Here is a 14,930-nt window from a genome sequence, read left to right on the forward strand (position 1 = left end):
TGTGAAAGGCTGTCTGATCAGACTTTGACATGAGTGAGAAGTGAATTTTATTGGGGTCAGCCACTGAAAACTCAAGGCTTACATGTCGTAAGAGTTAACACTATCTTTTTTTTTTATCTCCAAAAAAGTTTATTAGCATGATTAAAAACATTTTTTGAATAATGACAAAGAATCTCTAAACATGAAAGAGTATCAGTGGCTATACCTTATAACCAAATATTTGCAATTGAACGGACAGCTTTATTGCCAGTCTCCATTTTATTAAAAACAATCATCCATATTTATTGGTTCCATGTGAGGTTGTGACTATTGCTTTGACTGGGAATGAGTCCCTACTGTAATTAAGTATAAAAAATATCTTCCATACCTGCAGTGTGACCTGTATACTGAGTAAAGAGTTGATAAAAATCCTCAAAGAGTTGGGTTTTGTTTTTTACATTCCTTTTACACACTACAAAGAAATAATTAGTATTTTGGCTTTTTAAATTCCTACATGATATTCAGAATGGCAGTCCCCAACGGTCCTCCCCTCACATAATCACAAACGCAGACCCTTTTCTGGAATGTACATTGTTGGGGTGGGCACTGAAGACTCGGGCCTCCACGTGTTTATACTGGTTTGAGAACAAAGACAGCATCATCCAAAACGTAGTAGTCATTATACATGTCGCCTTCACACAGGTATGGTAGTCTGGTGAAAGCTTCAATAACAAAACCAGCTTTTCTGAAAACTTCAGGCGGACTATTCACTTGTTCTTCCCAATTCTGTCGCTTGATTTCTTAAATTTCTGATGGTTTCTCCCACTTGCCACCTACGTTTTCCACATAGGGATGAAAGGGTAAAACCAATGCGACAATGACCCTGCCTCTAGTTGGCTCCAAGACACTTCTGATATCTTTTAACAAAGTCAGGGGCTGATCACAGCGGTCCAGCAAATTCAAGCAGCTGATGACATCATACTGGAACCCTGTATTCTGCCATTCATTTATACCAAGCACTTCTGAAGCTGCCATATCATAGTTTCAGACAGCTCAGTGGCATAAATTTCTTCAAAATGAGGGCTCGTGATTTTTGTGACTTCTCTATCTCCAGCATCTAAATCAAGAAGTCTATGGGTTTTCCAGTCTGGATTAATTTTTAGCAGTCTCTGAAACTGATCTGGTGAAAACACAAACATTGAGCCTCTTCCTAGCGACCCATTGATAGACGTTCTAGACATAAACAGGCTAAAAATGGATGACACGAAAGAGTGATATAATTGGATAAATAGCCAGCCCGATTTCTCAATGCTGTTATTTAAGAAGATCTGCGTTCCTTGGTCAAGGTTGCTCTGAACAAAGACAGCCTGGAGTGATTCGCATAATTTCTCTCTGTTGCACACATACCACTTTTCATAGAACTTGGTATCCCAGCTCATGATCCTTCAATCCGTCTAAGAAGCCTCAAGCCTCGCTGTCTCTCTCTCTTCTCAGAGAGCCTCCTGAATTACAAATCAAGAGTTAACACTATCTTTAACCAGTGCCCAAAACTTTGAAAAGAGAAAAGTAGATGGAGAATTGAACCATCATATAGTATCACGATAGTTTAGACTTGCTGAACCCCAGTGTAATCTGCTTTCTGGGGTATAGGTTTGTAAAGCAATTAACATATGAGAAAATCTTAGTTGCACATCCCAGCGATAATTCAATTAGGTACCCTTTAATGTAGATTTCCAAAAAGGCAGAATGCCAACCTTATCTTCAAGGATATAAGATAATTTGCAGTTACACATGACTCCATGAAAATTGGCATCTGAACATTTCTCACTGCCTTGAAATTATTAATAACATTCAGAACATTACATTTATATGAACACTCCATTACTGCAGAATGATTACCTACAGTATTTACTGGTAGATATTTTTAAAACTAATCTGGGCAATTCAGTTTCAGCAAAAAAAGCATCTTCTATCATGTTAAGGCTGCTAATTAAAATTGTATTGGTTTTTTAATTTGCTTGGTATTTAATTTGTAATGTAGTTTGACTTTATGCTTATATAACAAATATGGGCATAAAAGGAACATTTTGTACCTACTTAAGATTCTTATAATATAAAGAATTTATGTCAACATTGTGAATCCATGTGAGTTTTTTTTTGTTTTTTGGGGGGTTTTTTTGGTTTTTTTTGCAAAAGAGATAGCTTCATCACTCAAGTTTGATAAACATTGGAATAGATCAACTCTTAATTCTCTCTTAGCAGTATTAACTGGCATTCAGTACAAAGGGTCTGCAACTAAGCCTTTCTCAGCTTGAGGCCACGTTCTGTTACTTACTAGCTGTGTGGTGTTGGGCCAGTTGTTTAACCTCCTCAAACACTATAACTTAACTGAAAACTTAGGATAATAATTATTGCCTCTTAGGATTATGCTGCTGGTAAAGTATGGGCACATGATAAATAGCTGTTACTGTCATCTAGTGAACATTTTCAAGCAGTTCAGCCTGGTGGAATTGTGATTTACATTTGCACAAATTTCTGATTTTGTCAAATTTACATCACATTCAAGATCAACAACTTAGGAGAACTGCCTATATTTTTAAAATTTGTACTATTATCGTTTTAAGTGTTAATTAGTGATCCTAACACCCAATAATGCATAGCCTCTACATATAAAACCAGATTTAGGTGAATTTTGACTTAAAAATACTTTAGACTGAATTAATTCTATTTCTTAGATGCAATTTTTTAAAAATGTTCTTTCTAGTACATTAAACTATAATTCTGAGTTTTTATTAATTCTGGTTGACCTCCCTCATAAGCAGCCCAAGCTTATAAATCATGCAGATTGCGAAGTCTGCTTTTAAAAAGTCCTGTGTTTTGTAGGATGCTTGAGTAAGTTCTGTTGAATTGATATTCCTTTTTTTTTACATTTTTAAATTTAAATTCAATTATTTAACATATAATGTATTATTGGTTTCAGAGGTACAAGTCTATGATTCATCAGTCTTATATAATACCCAGTGCTCATTACATCACATGCCCTCCTTAATGTCCATCACCCAGTTACCCCATCCCTCTACCCGCCTCCCCTCCAGCAACCCTCAGTTTGTTTCCTGTGATTAAGAGTCTCTTATGGGGGATGCCTGGGTGTCTCAGTCGGCTAGGCATCTGTCTTAGGCTCACGTCATCACCCTGGCATCAGATCACCCTGGGATCGTGTCCCGCATTGAGCTCCTTACTGAGAAGTCTGCTTCTCCCTCTGCTTGCCACTACCCCTGCTTGTGCTCTCTCCCTCTCTGACAAATAAATGAATAAAATCTTAAAAAAAAAAAAAAAGGGATCTCTTATGGTTTGTCTCCTCCTCTGGTTTTGTCTTGTTTTATTTTTTCCTCTCTTCCCCTTATGACCCTGTGTTTTGTTTCTTAAATTCTACATATCAGTGAGATCATATGATAATTGTCTTTCTCTGACTGACTTATTTCACTTAGCATAATACCCTCTGGTTCCATCCATGTCATTGCAAATGGCAAGATTTCAATTTTTGATGGCTCCATAATATTCCATTTTATATGTATATACCACATCTTCTTTATCCATTCATCTGTCGATGGACATCTGGGCTCTTTCCATAGTTTGGCTATTGTGGACATTGCTGCTATAAACGTTGGGGTGCACATGCCCCTTCGGATCACTACATTTGTATCTTTGGGGTAAATACCCAGTAGTGCAATTGCTGGGTCATGGGGTAGCTCTATTTTCAACTTTTTGAAGAACTTTCATACTGTTTTTCAGAGTGACTGCACCAGCTTGCATTCCCACCAACAGTGTAGGAGGGTTCCCCTTTCTCCCCATCCTCACCAACATCTGTTGTTTCCTGACTTGTTAATTTTAGCCATTCTGACTAGTGTGAGGTGGTATCTCATTGGGGTTTTGATTTGGATTTCCCTGATGCCGAGTGATGTGGAGCATTTTTCCATGTGTCTGTTGGCCATTTAGATGTCTTCTTTGGAGAAATGTCTGTTCATGTCTTCTGCCCATTTCTTGATTGGATCATTTGTTCTTTGGGTGTTGAGTCTGATAAGTTCTTTATAGATTTTGGATACTAGCCCTTTTTTTTTTTTAAGATTTTATTTGGTTATATGACAGAGAGAGACACAGCGAGAGAGGGAACAGAAGCAGCGGGAGTGGGAGAGGGAGAAGCAGGCTTCCCGCAGAGCAGGGAGCCCGACACAGGGCTCGATCCCATGACCCTGGTATCATGACCTGAGCCGAAGGCAGACACTTACGACTGAGCCAGCCAGGCGCCCCGGATACTAGCCCTTTATCTGATATGTCATTTGCAATTATCTTCTCCCATTCTGTTGGTTGTCTTTTGGTTTTGTTGACTGTTTCCTTTGCTGTGCAAAAACTTTTATCTTGATGAAGTCCCAATCGTTCATTTTTGCCGTTGCTTCCCTTGCCTTTGGAGACATGCCTAGCAAGAAGTTTCTGTGGCCGAGGTCACAGAGGTTGCTGCCTATGTTCTCCTCTAGGATTTTGAAGGATTCCTGTCTCACATTTAGGTCTTTCATCCATTTTGAGTCTATTTTTGTATATGGTGTAAAGAAATGGTCCAGTTTCATTCTTCTGCATATGGCTGTCCAATTTTCCCAACACCATTTGTTGAAGAGACTGTCTTTTTTCCATTGGACATTCTTTGCTGCTTTTTCGAAGATTAGTTCAAAAATTTAAGAAGTCTGATATCCTGCACCCAAGTTTTCTGAAACAACTGAAGCCATTCTCAAATAATCATTCTCCAATGTTTTACATGCTGTACTGATAGGAAGGTCAAAGTATCAAATTGAAACCTATGAAATTGCCACTCAGCAATCTCCTGTGGTTCATTCTAATACTATGGCTGCTCCAAGAAGGGCATGACCAAGGCAGAGATGGAAAACCAGTGGTCCACTCTATCGCTTGTCTTTGGTTTGGGCCTACAAAATTTCGAAATACCAAAACTCTAAATACACAAAATTGGGGGATTTCCCATAAAATACTGATTCATGGCTTCTCTAGAATAGTCAGAATATTTGGAAATGAGGGACCCATGTTCCATCATGGCAACAATTTGCCAAAGCTGAGTAGTGGATGCGCTTCTTTCGTACATGTTCTCCAGTCTGCCAGTCTCCACAACTTCCTATTCTCCTCAAGATACTGAGGTCCATCACCAATAGCTCTTTTTTCCCTTATACCTGCCCTACCTCATTCATTCACCTGACAACCACAGATACTTGCCCTGTGACTCCTGGAGCCATCACGGAAAGCTCATAAAATGGAGACAACCAGGGCAGACAGAGTGGGGCAGATGTTCCAGAAAAAGGGAATGCACAAATGCGTGAGAATGCCTGTCATGGCAAAGTTAAGCTGGGGTGTGTAAGAAACAGGACCTGAGGATGATGCTGGAGAGATAGGATGAGTCAAGACTGTGAAGAGCATTGTTTGTGATACCCAGGAGTTTACCTATGAGACGTGATGGGAACTAGCAGAAATTCTTAGGCAGAAAAATTAAACTATCATTTCTGGAATCTGAATTATCACTCAGTTGGCTATGAGGCAGATGGATTAGCACAGGAAGAGGCTGGAGGCAGGGAGGCCAACCTAGAGACACTTGTCAAATTCCAGTTCTAAGGATAATAAGGATCTGGGCTGCTGGGCTTTTTCTTCATTTAAATAATGCAGAGACCAGATATTCTGCCCACTTCTATCCAGTGGAAGACTCTTAAAAATGAGGACATGATCGATGACTTTATTCCAGTGATGAACATGTGCTACAAGTGAGGAAATGGAACAAATATAAAAACTGGGCTTAGGAATGTTGGAAAGAGTGTGGCAGACACTGTTGGTTAGCAATCCAACAGACATTCTCTCCTTTCTGGTTACCAATTTTGCTTAGGTTGCAAAGTACTCAGCCTCATCAGATGAATCAAGACTGGCCTAAGTCAATTACGACAATCCTCTCTGACAGTGATTGGTCCAGGGGTGTGCTTGAAATCTATTTCTAGGCATTGAAACAAATGAAGTCAGCTCAGGTCTTCTTCTGCCTAAGATTTTTCTCCCTGCTAGGAAAAGTACATGTGGATAGAGTCTCTCATCTTCCAAAATCCTTTATTCTTTATTTTGGTCATTGTTATGTGACAACATGATGCTTAGAGCACGTCAGGCTCCACGCTCACTGGAGAATCTGCTTCTCTAACTCTCCCTCTGCCCCTCCCCCTGCTCGTGCATGTTCTCTCTCTCTCTCTAATAAATCTTTTAAAAAAGCGTGGGGCACCTAGCTGGCTCAGTTGGTAGAGCATGTGACTCTTGTCCTCAGGGTCATGAGTTCAAGCCCCAGGTTGGGTGCAGAGCCCACTTTTATAAGTAAGTAAATAAATTTGTAAAAATGAATGAAATATCTAAGCTGAGCATAACTCAGATCTGCAACCCCAGAGATTTATTTGCATGTGTCACTTAGTATGCAGGACTTATCACCTACCTCACCTTCAAACACATATACAAAAGGAAGGCAGGGAGCGTTTTCATGCTCATTTGGAACAGAGACAAGAGTAATATGGAACAGAAGGATAAAAAGTATCTGCTATCCACCCCAAGTCCCAGGGACTACCTAAGGAGAAGCAGGGGTTATGAGTGAAAGCTAAAGCATTATGATGAAAGACTCTAAGACACACTGTATACTAGGGCTTTAAGCACTAGGTGCCAAATTGATACTTAGAGAGGAGGAGAGCAGGTCCCCAATCTCTGCACAGACAGGGTGACACATGGCAGGAATCTCAGGGCAGTTGTGGAGCAGAAATGCCAGGATGCAACATTCCCACTGAAGAGCCTGGCCCCAGTGGCTATGCTGAAGAACTGAAATATGGTGGCTCGTAGCAATGGACTTGAGTAATGATACAAAATTAGGACACGTGTGGACTTATTCCTGAGTATAAGTGAGAATCTCATGAAATTGCCAAAGAACTGGAAATGAGCTGAGGTCCTGACATATGGCAGAAGAGGGCTGTGAAGAAGCTAAATTCAGGCCTTATTAATGTTCTTCATCCATGCCCACTCGTTGGTGAGCTGGGAACATTCAGGTTACACTGTGATATTAAAATTAAAAAAAAAATGCAGCTTCTCACTTCTTCATTATTTTTTAATTTACAGATAGCTTTTCTCTGTTCTTTAATTTAAAACTCCCTTTCCACTCCCCAAAAACATTTTTAATTTATCAAATCTTAGATCTTGAGAATCTCAAAGGAATTTAATCTTTTCTTAGGGAAGGGAAATAGAAGTTTTTCATTCAAAAATAGGGGACACAGCAAATTTAGTTAAAGAGGATGCTATGAAACACACTGTTTCTTTATGGTCCAAGACTTCAATAATTTGTTGAATTTGGAGATCTGTTTGAGAATTTGAGGATGCTCTAGGAGTCTCTGCAGATAAGGTTCGTTGGCATGAGTACATCTGAAGCCTGTCCATTCCCTCCGATTTTGGATGCCAAGGGATCCTAAGTTAAAAGCTTGCATCAGGTCTCAGCTTCTAGCACTTCTGTAGTTCCTTGTGGAAGTTAGAGTATAATGCTGCTGAAACAAAGTCCATGAATTTGATCTACCTGCTAGCCAGTTAGCATTATGGGAATCCCCAGGGCATCCCTGAACCTTGTCAAAATTCATCAAGTGTAGATGATTCAGTGCTGATGAATCATCTTTCCAAGTAGGTGTTCTTTCTGACACAGATAATAATTTCATGCTCCACTGTGTCCAACTGAGAGCCTCCCCTTCCAACACAACCAATTACCACTGTACTGAAGGGTTACAAAGACTGACACTTTGTACTCATAAAAGAGTCCTAATAATAACTATGTAAATTAAAGGCACTTCATCAAGCACTTTAGAAACATTTTCCCTTTCCATCCTTACAGGAGAATGAGATTATGAATGATTACTCCCATTTTACAGATAAGAAAACTAAGTGTCATGACCAAGGTCACACAGGTAATAAGTGGCAAAACACATAAATATCCCAGTTTTATGATTCTACGCATGTGTTTCCTCCCCAAATTCATATATTGAAGTCCTAATTCCCAATGTGATGGTACTAGCAGGTGGGCCTTTGGGGGTAGTTAGGTTTGGATGAAGTCATGAGGGTATAGCCCCCATGATGGGGTTAGTGCCCTTATAAGAGGAGGAAGACACACCAGAGCTTTATCTCTCTACCAAACAATCATGTAGCAAGAAGGCGGCTGCCTGCAAGCCAGAAAGAGAGCCCTTACCAAAACCTAACCATGCTAGCACGCTGATCTTGGACTTCCCAGCCTCCAGAACTATGAGAAATAAATGTTTGTTGTTTAAAGCCACCCAGTATATGGTATTTTGTTATAGCAGCCTGAGCTGACTAAGACACCCAGGATGGCTGAGCCCATGCCTCTCACCTCTATGCTTTTTGCACACCAACTAATATGAACGTTATATTTTGTAATCTTAGCCCCAAGTGTCAACCCTAAATTCAATGAGTTAATGAAAGCTCAATATAAGCACTCCTAAATCTCCTGAAATAATTTCTGTTGAATAAGACTGGCTTTTGAAAGACAATAAAATGTACTGGCACTGAAAAAAGACAAAAAAAATGTCTTTTCACTTAATTGTTAAAATCCCCCAATCTATATCCTGCCCACATAATTCTCAACTAATAATAGCCTATTTCACTCAGTGTCAGCAAAGAATACAAAATGCTGTAATCCACATGTGTGTTATTTTGCTGTACATGCCTGCAAACTATAATTAGCAGATATCTTCTTCAAACATCAAGCCAAACATTTTTGAGTTTCTTCTTGCTTCCAGAAAAATCAGGAGCAAACAGCTTAGAAAAACATTTTTGTTAAAAAAATAAATAAATAAAAGGGCAAGAAAAACCCTGTTCTCTCTTCTATCACAATTTGACTTTGAATCTATCATCACATTTGCTAATTCTTTTGAAATCATGTCTGAAATTGGTGTGACGTGAAGCACAGAATATACCCATCATAATATGAACATCAAAGAAAACACATCAAAGAAAATGACAGCAAGGGAAGAGAATGAAAAACAGATTTTGAAATTGGATTTAAAGGTATCTTATTAAAGATCCTGGTGGTCTTGACAAGAGTCATTTTGTTATTGATGAATGTGGGAACACACCTGCAGTGGCTTAAAACTGTGACGGCACCTCCATCCAACGGACTGCTCTGCAGTGGTTACATGGTCAAGGTGCTAAGTTAGCAACACGTCAATGAGAAAAGCAAGTCACCTAACAATAAGAATAGTATGATTTCATATTTGTGATAGTAAAAATATCAGTGTATAGAAATGTATGTAGGTTTAGATGTGGATGGCCTTATTCGTATATTCGTAAATGCATGAGAGAATTGTCTAAAATGGCACATCCCTGTGCCAGAGACACTTCAGCACCCAGCAGTGGTAGATGATTCCACACAAGTTCGGATGCATGCTAATAATGTCCCACAGGAAGAGCATGACTGCGATCTTTCCATACTCTGCCTTAGGGACTTCTTAAGGGAGCCCACTGAGCTTGCAAACAAGTCACCCAGAGGGACAAGTGAGTGAACACCCTTGGGAGCAATACTCAACCAATGGGGAATAAGAGGTAATGGATAAATGCCCCAGACTACCCACTGCAGCCTTTGAATGGACAAGTTTGGGAGTCATTCTGTGTATTTTGTGTGGGGGTGGGGATAAAACATCTATAACATAAATTTACCATTTTAACTGTCTTTCAGTATACAATTCAGTGGCGTTAAGTACATTCAACCTGTCATGCAACCATCACCACTAACCATTTCCAGAACGTTTTCATCATCCCTAATATAAACTTTGTATTCATAACCCCCAAAATCCCCATTCTCCCCTTCCCTCAGTCCCTGGGAAACCCAATTCTTTCTTCTCTATGAATTAGCCCACTCTAGGTACCTTGTATAAGTGGACTCATGTAATATTTGTTCATTTCTGTCTGGCTTATTTCACTTAGCATAAGTTTTCTTTTTTTTTTTCTTTTTAAGATTTATTTATTTATTTATTTGACAGAGAGAGAGACAGCGAGAGAGGGAACATAAGCAGGGGGAGTGGGAGAGGGAGAAGCAGCCTCCTCGCTGAGCAGGGAGCCTGATGCGGGGCTCGATCCCAGGACCCTGGGATCATGACCTGAGCCAAAGGCAGACGCTTAACGACTGAGCCACCAAGACACCCCCAGCATAACGTTTTCAAAGGTCATCCATATTGTAGAAGAATTTCATTCCTTATTTTTTTTAATTTTGAGCTTGAATAACTTTTGTCTCTTTTTTGAGATATAATTAACATATAATATTGTATAAGTTTAACTGCACAATGTGTTGGATTGATACATTTATATATTGCAATGTGATTACTACCATTGCATTAGCAAGCCTCTCCATTATGTCACATAATTGTCATTTCTTTTTTGTGGTGAGAACATTTAAGATCTAGTCTCTAATGACTTTGGAGCATCATATTCTATTATATGTATAAGCTGCACCTCATCTACCCATTCATCTGTTGACAGACATTTATGCTATTTCCACTTTTTAGCTAGTGCGAATAATGCTGCTATGAACAGGGTGTACAAGTATCTGAGTCCTTGCTTTCAATTCTTTTGGGTACATACCTATAAGTGAAATGCTAGTCATATGGTAATTCTAAGTTTAACTTTTTAAGGAGCCTCAGGATTGTGATAATGTGCCCATATACTGGCTCCTCCTTCTTCCCTGCCTCTCTCCTGCTCCCTATGACCTTCTATGTTGTCACGAGCATGCTATGAAGACGCACACATGAGTTGTGTCTTTCCACAACGTCAGCTTTATTCAGTCATATAGTAAAGTTAAGGGACACCTGGGTGGCTCAGTTGGTTAAGCATCTGTCTTTGGCACAGGTCACAATCCCAGGGTCCTGGGATCAAGTCCCACATCGGGTTCCCTGCTCAGCAGGGAGCCTGCATCTCCCTCTGCCTACTGCTCCCCCTGCTTGTGCTCTCTCTCTCTCTGACAAATAAATAAATAAAATCTTTAAAAAGAAAATAAAGCAAAGTTAAATCACAATTAGAAAGCAGGTTCAGCTCCTACACTGTTGGTGGGAATGCAAGCTGGTGCAGCCACTCTGGAAAACAGTATGGAGTTCCTCAAAAAGTTGAAAATAGAGCTACCCTATGACCCAGCAATTGCACTGCTGGGTATTTACCCCAAAGATACAAAGGTAGTGATCCAAAGGGGCACGTGCACCCCGATGTTTATAGCAGCCATGTCCACAATAGCCAAACTATGGAAAAAGCCTAGATACCCATCAACAGATGAATGGATAAAGAAGATGTATATATATATGTATGTATACACACACACACACACACACACACACACAATGGAATATTATGCAGCCATCAAAAAATGAAATCTTACCATTTGCAACGATGTGGATGGAACTAGAGGGTATTATGCTAAGCAAAATAAGTCAATCAGAGAAAGACAAGTATCGTATGATCTCACTGATATGAGGAATTTGAGAAACAAGACAGAGGATCATAGGGGAAGGGAGGGAAAAATGAAACAAGATGAAACTGAAGGGGGAGACAAACCATGAGAGACTCTTAATCTCAGGAAACAAACTGAGGGTTCCTGGAGTGGTGGGGGTGGGAGGGATGGGGTGGCTGGGTGATGGACATTGGGGAGGGTATGTGCTATGATGAGCGCTGTGAATTGTGTAAGACTGATGAATCACAGACTTGTACCCCTGAAACAAATAATACATAATATGTTAATTAAAAAAATATCTTATGGGTGAAAAAAAAAGCAGGTTCAGGATCCCAAACTAAATGGCAATTCACCATGTGTTTAAACTTGGCTTCTTACAGCACACAAAGCAGGACAGAAGACAAACCACACAACAAACGAGGTAACAGAAGGGTGCAGGAAGTTAAATGAACCAAACGCGAGGTCATTCTGTGGGCATGCAGTTGAGATACGGCCATGGTCTAGTCCAGGTCAGCTCTTGGTACTTACTGCTTCTTTTGCTCAAAGTTCTTTGCTCGGTTCTGTTCGGAGATCAATCAGGCAGAGCCTTCGGGGACAGTTGCCTTTTTTAAGTGGTCAGACATAGAGGGGTCTGGTCTGAAGAGTAGGACAGTTTACTGCCCAAATCCTCCCCTTTTCAAAGGGATTTAATCGGTCTTGGGCCCCCGCAGACCTCCTCTGGTTCTGTTCCTTATTAGTTCTGGGATGTCAGCTGACACTAGTCCCTAGTGTCTAGCTACACTACCTTTAACTGCTTGCGTCATTGCTTGACACAGGTCCCTGCTTGATAAAGGCCCCTGCTTGACATGAGAGACTCCATTTTGCTCTCTACACATATGGAAACCTACACCAAAGTCCTTGTCTTAGGCTCCACTTTTGGGGGAACCCAAACTAGGACAATACCTTCTCTAAGAGTGGTTACACCTGGGAATTAGGAGTGGAGAAGGGGAGACATTCACTTTTTAAGCTTTTGTGCCTGTGTTACTTTTGTCTTTTTGAGTGTTTAATATCATAAATAAGAATTCAGAGTACAGAATTGTTCTCTTCTTCTGGGACATACATCTCCTCCTAAACAAAGCAAACCAGACTGATCATTCTTATGGCTTTGTGCCTATAGAGCAAGTGATAGAGCTTTAAAGATTAATTTTTTTAAAGCTCTTAAATTTTTTTATGCTTCTTTTGTAGGAATTCTCTGCCTTTAGTGCCTGTGGTTCTTGGGCACACTGCTTCAAAGGATGAAGAGGTAGACCAGATGAACAGTGGTCATCACACTTGAGCAAAGCAAAGTTTATTGAACAAAAGTATAAAGCTCCCAGAGAGGGAGTGGGGCCTAGGAGGGCTGCCCTTGGAGTTTCTAAGTTGAGAGGTTTTTATGAGCTATTTTGCAGAACTATCATAAGCAACTAGGGTGTGTTGATTGGTACCAGTCAGGGCTTTGGTCACATACCTATCTACTTATTAGGTTAATGTCAATGTGCTGATGGTCTTTTTTTGCTGACATCTGGGGGTTATGTCTTAACTGCCCCTTGCCCATGATATTGACAAAAGTTTTGTGGATAATTGCCTTATTTTAGGATGTTTTGTAGAAGTCACTTCTGCAAAGGCTGCAAAGCAGAATGTTAGTGCGATCTTATCTAAGCTGTAAAACAGAATGTTAGTGCTGTTTTACTCTAGCTGTTCTGGTTCCATATTTTCTTGTTGGGGTCCCTGGCCCGCCTAACTGTCCAACTCACTCCTAAAACTTCTACACAGAAGTTTTCTCTTTTTTTTCAAGTTTTTATTTAAATTTCAGTTAGTTAACATATAGTGTAATATTAGTTTCAGGTGTAGAATTTAGTGATTCATCCCTTACATACAACACCCAGTGCTCATCACAAGTGTAAAGCTCTTACATTCTTGATCTGAGATGAAGTTTTTATGCTCAAGGCTGGATCCCTGAGGACTCGGCCCTAACTCATCTCAAGATTTTAGGTATCAGCGTTCTCTCCTCTGTACTTCCACTAAGCCTACAGTTTTTCCTCTTGTCCATCTTGACCCGTGTATTGTGCCCTCCTAGCTTTACTTCCTTTTGCATTAAGACCCCATGGGACTTTGTGTTACAACCATTATATTTTGTCATCCTTTCTTATTCCTTTTGCTTTTATATTTCATTCATCCTCCAATTTCTAAACTGGGTTAGTCCAAACATTTGCCTCCAGGATGCTGAGGATTGCTGGAGAAAATGACTTCATTTTCTTAATGATGTAGGAATGGAGCTGCTACTGGTTATGGCATCCAGTCTCAGCAGACCCTCACCACTATTTAACAATGCTATACTGCACTCACCTATGCTGATTTCCCACTCCCCATCACTCTCCCCAACATCCAAACCCACACTTTCACTAGATGTCTTTGATCCAAGTTTCACAAAGAAGATGGGAATTATTACGGGTTAAATCTGTTTTATTTTATTTAAAATAATCTATATCTGAACATGTCTTTAGAGAGCTAAAATGTATAATGTATTTGCCAAGTGCCAGGTACTGTTCTAAATAATATGGAAGCTAACATTTACTGAGTATTTATTATGATGATGTATCACAGTAACTGGCATCTACTAAGCACTCAGTAAATGTTGGCTATGGAATTATGGGCCCAAAAAGTCAATGTTTATAGACATGGTGTCAGAAAGTAAAGTGATCAGTCCAACTCCAGAGCATATACACTTAATCTCTACTTCTTCCCTTATATCGTTTTAATAAACATTTTGGCCTATAATCCTTACATCACCAACTCTATAAACTTTTTTTTGCACTATACAAGCAGATTCCAGATTTGGGGGGGGTGGGCAAACAGGTAAAATAGCTAGGAAAATTCTGAAAAAGATAAATGATAAAGGCAAATTAATGTTTATATTGTATATGAATTGACAGTATAAATCTATAAGTACTTGAAACAGTTTGGTAACAGTGCCCAAATAGACAGATCAACAGAACAGGATGAAGAATCCAGAAATAGGCTGAGATACATATGGGAATTTAGAATATGATAAAGGTGGCATTTAAATTCAGTGCAGGAAAGATGGGTTATTCAATAAATAACAATAGTACAATACAACTGGTTAACCATCTGGCAAAAGTAGAATTGGATTCCTTCCTTATTTCTTAAAAGGAAAAAAAACCCCAGACAGAAAAGAATTAAACCTTAAAAAATGAAATTATAAATGTACTAGAAGAAAATATGGGAGAACGTTTTTATAAGAGTAGAGTAGGCGTGACCTTACAAGCAAGAAACAAAATCTAGAAGATACTAAAAAACCTACTGATATATTTAAAACATGAAAAAAACTACCATATAGGAAGTTGAAAGTAACAAACCAGGG

General features: G+C 39.5%; 1 pseudogene; it reads right to left on the minus strand.

Annotated features, from left to right (window-relative positions):
* Nucleotides 1-586: 586 nt before the first annotated feature.
* LOC113934868 lies at nt 587-1,418 on the minus strand (annotated as a pseudogene).
* Between the last annotated feature and the right edge of the window lie 13,512 nt (nt 1,419-14,930).

Source organism: Zalophus californianus, chromosome 13, assembly GCF_009762305.2.
Source record: "Zalophus californianus isolate mZalCal1 chromosome 13, mZalCal1.pri.v2, whole genome shotgun sequence".
NCBI classification, from domain to species: domain Eukaryota; kingdom Metazoa; phylum Chordata; class Mammalia; order Carnivora; family Otariidae; genus Zalophus; species Zalophus californianus.